Source organism: Lolium perenne, chromosome 2 (genome assembly GCF_019359855.2).
Source record: "Lolium perenne isolate Kyuss_39 chromosome 2, Kyuss_2.0, whole genome shotgun sequence".
NCBI lineage: Eukaryota > Viridiplantae > Streptophyta > Magnoliopsida > Poales > Poaceae > Lolium > Lolium perenne.
The window spans coordinates 167,576,782-167,582,781 of NC_067245.2; the positions used below are offsets into that span (position 1 = coordinate 167,576,782).

Sequence of the window (6,000 nt, forward strand, 5' to 3'; positions counted from 1 at the left end):
CCTCTACAAAAGGAATGATGTGAAATGACGTGAAATGAGGTGAATGTCCGGCCCAAGCCCTGTGCAGTTCCCAGGTTGACCGCGTGTCTTCACTGGGAGGCCAAGCTCATGGGGAGAGGTGCCTATACTAGAGTATGTAAATGAAAGGTTAGGATTGGTAGTTCGCGTACTGCGTACGATAAATCAGGGCCGATTACCTGACGAACTATTGCAATTGTTGTGGCACAAGTGTACAACCTCTGCAGAGTTAAACCTATTCGAATAGCCGCGTCCGCGGTTATGGACAGTTGGAAAGGCCATACTGTTCCGTCATCAGAACTTTTCTAAAAATATGAATGGTGACTTGTGACTTGAATTGAAAGGTGACTTTGACTTTGAATCACAACTGAGTTGTGGGAATGACACTAATGTTCCCACATGAGTTAGTTAAATGAAGAGGCTTTGATTATTAAAGTGTTGATGAAATAAAATTGGCTTTATGCAAATGAAACTAGAGCTTAGAGCCCCTTACGATAGTTGATAGTATTTACCTTAGTATTAGTTTGCGAGTACTTTAAAGTACTCATGGCTGTGTCCCTGGCTATTCAAATGGCCAGACTAGGAAGACGAGTACCAGAACCCGGAAGAAGAACAGCAGGACGTCTACGATAACTAGGATCACTCCTGACGTCAACAGTTGCATGTGGAATAGATGGACTACTACTACGCTATTTCGCTTCCGCTATGTGTTATGTAATTGATCAATAGAACTTCTATTATTGTAATAAGACTGGATCATGTGATCCTTTATTTGTAAGACGATTATGGTATGTAATGAATGATGTGTTGTGATATCAATCTATTATGTCTCGCAAAAACAATATTCATGGGATTGCGAGGAATGGCATAATAGGCATCTGGACTTAAAAATCCGGGTGTTGACATCCTTCTCCTTAGCCTTTTCATCCTTCTTATGGTCAATTACCTTCGCAAGAGTGCGTGTATAGTCATCCTTCTTCTCGTGTAACTCATACTGCGATGGTGTGTTCAGAAAACTAGTGGCATATTCTATTTGCTTCTCTGTGTATGGCTCTGGCGCTGGAGGTTTTGGCTTATGAAAAAAATCATAATTGTATTTCTTAACAATGGCATCATTTTCCTCCTCAGTACGATCGTAAGGACGGGGGGAGCACTACAACAAAAAGAGCACGTAAGGACACCAAATTTATATGCTAAAGACGCTTAATTTCATCTCTACACGACCGTAGAGTCGCTATGTAAAGCGTCCTAGAAACGTCTCCTTATGCACCGTCTCAAGATATGTAAAGACGCGATGGGTAGCGTGTTTACAGAAGGATGAGACGTTTTATAAAGCATCCCTATGATTATATAGACGTTTTGTATATGCCCTTAAGCATTGTCTCTAGTCATGTTGAGCCGGTTTATTTCGTTTTAAACAACCGTGATACATTCTCGTTTTTAATATTATTTATTTTTATTTGGCATAGCCAGTAATTACAACTTCAATCAATACTATTCTTTTAATTTATATTACGAACATAAAAAATCTGAAAGTACAAAAATATATTTATTTCCTTGGACAAACTGTATTTACAATCAAACAGTGGACTCATTACAAAAAGCTGAGCCTCGACAGGGCAAAATCCCTTACATCCTACAAAATAAAACAAGAACTCGACTAGACAAAATCCCTTAGATCCTACATACTTTGTCGATCTAGTTGGAATCTATCTATGTAAACAACAGTATACAAGCTCTATCATAACAACTCTGTAGCGTTCCATTGCATTTTTGTTGTGTAGCTTCAAGATCATCGGAAACGGTCACCCTGCAAAGAAAGGTAAAATAAAATATTAATTGATTAACTAGAAAGCCTCATTAGTAAGTCTCAATTTTCAACAAGAAAAACCAATAAGAGAAATTTACAATGTCTTTCTGGAAACTCGTGAGTCTCACATTGTGAGACCTACTTGAAATTTACAATGTGAGACATAGTTGAAATTTACAATATATATACGAAGAGTAAATACTGTGTTGAAAATGTATGTGATCTTTTTCTGCAAACTCGTGAGTCATGAGAACTGAGAACTGTGGTTTGCTACCTCGGATCAGTTTTAGATAGAGATAAGTTTATGGTTCCATAGACTGCTATCAAGCAACCAACATATCCTGCTCTGGCTAAGAAACATAATTTGGAAGATTCATAACCAAAATGAAACTGCATAGACGTTAAGTTATTCCCAACCTCAAGACCTCAACCTCGAAGCATTAGCACAGATAGCACCACTAAAGTAGTACATAAATAATACCAGAATTTTATCATCAGAGGCAGTATCCGCAACATATGAGCATCATCTCTTCACTTTGATATTTCAGCTCCTTGTTTGCACAGTGCAGATCTACATGAGAAAATACTAAACAACATGCAGACATAATCTAAAATTTAGTGGTTGCATTTATAGTTCTATAAAAATAAAGAAGGGTGTGGTAGAAGTAGAACCATAGAACATGGGAGATTCAGTATGTGAAGCATGTCCATCTACATCGAACAGCTGATATCAATGAGAGATTGACAAATCTTGCTCAGGATTGGTACACTTCATCATCATCTAATTAATTGATGGACAACAAATTTAATCAAAAGGTTATAAAACAGCCTGTAATGCATCTAGCTGAGATTTTGAATTCGTGAGAGGGGATGAATCTTGTGGAGGTTTCATACCTTGCGCTATCATTTGCAAATTCGGACAGCAACAAAACTTCATAAAAACAGTAGTGTAATAGCCCAGCTTCCGGAAACCTGATGCCATATTGTAGCAGTTAACCCAAATCATAGAAATTTCATGTTACTGAAATTACCAAACAACTTGTATGTATGTATATAGGATGGAAGGAAAGAAACGGTGATCAAACCTTTCTACGACGCCCTGTGTGATCTGGAAATACCACAGGCTGCACAATTAAGTGGTTTCTTCACGGAGGAGATGCGGAGTTGGTCGGTTGCAGAGCGACGTAAAGAGAAAGAGCGATGCCTCTAACCTGGGCGTCCGTGGGAAGAGAGACGGCGACGCCGACGGCGGTGACGGGGAGAGACGAGCAGCAGGGTGGGCGCCGTCGAAAGTCTCTGTAGATGGGCGGGCCAGAGATCCAATCGCGCGTGGATGGGAACCGGCGGCGGCATATGCTTTTTTCCTTCTCATATCTGATTGGGTACTTGTGTGGGAATTGGGAGTTGGCGTGAATCATGGAGTTGACTAGGCTTACCAGACGTGGAGTTGGGTTTTCTCAAAAAATAAAAATGGACAATGTGCAGAAACATGTGACGCCTTGTACAACGTCTCAAATAACGTCTTTATGCACTCATTCGGATTGAAACTAGAGACGAATGTGAAAGTGTCATAGGTAGAACGTCCTTACGTGCTTATTTTCTTGTAGTGGAGGAACCTTTGGTACTTTTGGGAGGGGCGACATCTTGCGGACAGGACTCTTGAAACGCTTCCGGCTAGGTGCATTCTGAGTCTTAGTGGGCGGAGGCGGCGGCGCTGGAGATGGAGATGGACTACCGATGTCGTGGTCGACGTCGTACCCACGGGGTGATGGTGGCGACATGTGATCAGTAGGAGGAGGTGATGGTGGCCTGCGGTCACCTGGAGGAGGTGATGGTGACCTGCTGGGACGACTGGTACTAGGGGCTACCCAGCCTGGCAGCCTGATGTTCTTCTTTTCCCAGAGAATGATTTCTCCCAGCACCTCTCTGAGTGTAAGCCCCCCATCACCTCCAGGGATTTCGAGCTCCAATGTCTCCCACGACGGGACAACTGAATCCACCCCGACACGAGCATACCCATCTGGAATCGGATTGCCATGCCATGTTGCCGGCTCACCTTCAGGTCCAAATGCCGGTAAGACATAGCCGACCGCCACCTTAACAGACACCTTCCTGAACACCTCATGGAGATCACAAGGTGTTTGCTCCTTGATTCCATCCAAGGGGTCGCCAGGACCGGCATCTATCATCATACGTGTAGGAGGGGCCTCCGAGTCGGCCACGCTGCTGTCTCGTCGCTGAGATATGCCAGCGGTAGTATCTGGCGGGCGCTGTCCTTTTAGTTCATTTATCTCCCGCTGTTGCTGCTGAAGCTCCCGCTGCTGCTGGTCAAGTTGCCCGGTTGCTTTGGGCCTTGGATAAGCACTGGCATCATAATGAACTTCCGCTTCATGCACAACCAAGGAGGAAGGTTGTAGATACATAGAGTCACGGGCCAGGTGCTGTGACTGCAGCTCTGCTCCCCAAAAGGATTCATGCCATATGTACTTAGACCAAAGTATAAGTTCCTTGCCTCACCTGCAAAATCCGGGAACTCTCTCCCGATGTTTCTCCACTGCCGACCATCAGCGGGGTGCCTCAACATCGCGTCTTTCTTACGTTCTTCCATGTGCCATCGCAACAACTTGGCATGCTCTTTGTTTCTGAACAAACGTTTCAACCGTGGTATTATTGGAGCATACCACATCACCTTCGCAGGAACCCTCTTCCTGGGTGGCTCGCCCTCAACATCACCAGGGTCATCTTTTCTGATCTTATACCGCAATGCACCACATATCGGACATTTATTCAAATTCTCGTACTTCTCACCGCGGTAGAGGATACAGTCATTAATGCATGCATGTATCTTCTGCACATCTAATCCTAGAGGGCAGACAAGCTTCTTTGCTTCATATGTACTGACGGGCAATTCATTATTTCTTGGAAACAACTTCTTTAATATTATCATCAATTTCTCAAATCCCGAGTCAGTCACACCGACCTCTGCCTTCCATTTCAGCAATTCCAATATGCTACCCAGCTTTCTATGCCCATCTTCACAACCTGGGTACAACAATTTGTGGTGGTCCTCTAACATCTTGTCGAACTGCAACCTCTCCTTATCCGTGCCACAGTCTCTTCTTGCATCAGAAATGGCCTGACGAAGATCATCATCAACAGGATCATCTGATGCATGTTCTTCACCTCCTTCTTCTTCATTGTCGTCCATTGCGGTATCAAAGCATTCAGAGAACATAGATCGGTACTTGTCATCATTATCTTCTTCTTCATCGCCGTCTTCCATCATAACCCCTTCTTCTCCGTGCTTGGTCCAAACATTATAGCTGGACATGAATCCAAACCGAAGCAGGTGGCTCTTAATGTCTCTTGAGCAAGAGTAATCCTTCTCGTTCTTACATTTTAGACATGGACAGCACATAAAACCTTGCTTCGACTTGTTGGCTTCGGCCACAAGCAGGAAAGAATTCACGCCCTCTCTGAAAGCGGGAGCACATCGGTTACCGTACATCCATGGATGACTCATCTGCATCATAAGTACAATTATATATGTATCAGATGCAATCACCTTGCTAAAATTAGTATTGTACGGACTATACATATATATATATATATAGTCGAGAAAATAGTTGCTAACCTTTTAGGATCAAAAAAGGAGAAATCTTATCAAATAAAACCAAGTGGCATCCCTCTCACAAGCATTCCATCAAACACCTCTTGTGCACATGTAGAAAAAATGAGCTAGCATACACCTCCACCTTCACCACCAAGGAAAAATTGAGGTGGGGGGGTGGCTGGCTGCTTCTATATATATAAGCATGGACATTTTGTCGCGGGCCGTATTACAACCCGCGACAAAAGGGGTGGCCACGTCGCTCCGACCCCTTTTGTCGCGGGTCGTAATACGGCCCACGACAAAAGGCCGCGACAAAAGCATCTGCCGGATTAGGAGCGACGTGACCACCCCATTTGTCGCGGGTGCAGGCGCGCCCGCGACAAATGGCTCCCACGGAAGCCCTATTTTCCACTAGTGATTGGGCTAGCAATGCACTACGTGCCTCCATCTCAAACCTTATGGCTCTTTTTTTTTTTGAAAAGTCAAATCAAGTAAAGTTTGAGCAAACTTTTATAACAATCTATCAACAAATATAATATTTTGTAGATACCGTACAAAA

General features: G+C 43.5%; 1 long non-coding RNA gene across 2 annotated transcripts; it reads right to left on the reverse strand.

The window, feature by feature from the left end:
* Nucleotides 1-1,554: 1,554 nt before the first annotated feature.
* LOC127333807 (uncharacterized) lies at nt 1,555-3,349 on the reverse strand. Of its 2 annotated transcripts, XR_011751003.1 has the most exons (4): nt 2,914-3,349; nt 2,723-2,800; nt 2,310-2,609; nt 1,555-1,828 (listed from the first exon to the last, which is right to left on the reverse strand). It is a non-coding gene; the product is annotated as an uncharacterized lncRNA (long non-coding RNA). The 2 variants fall into 2 exon arrangements; XR_007871541.2 differs by having other exon boundaries at nt 1,555-2,609.
* Nucleotides 3,350-6,000: the final 2,651 nt, after the last annotated feature.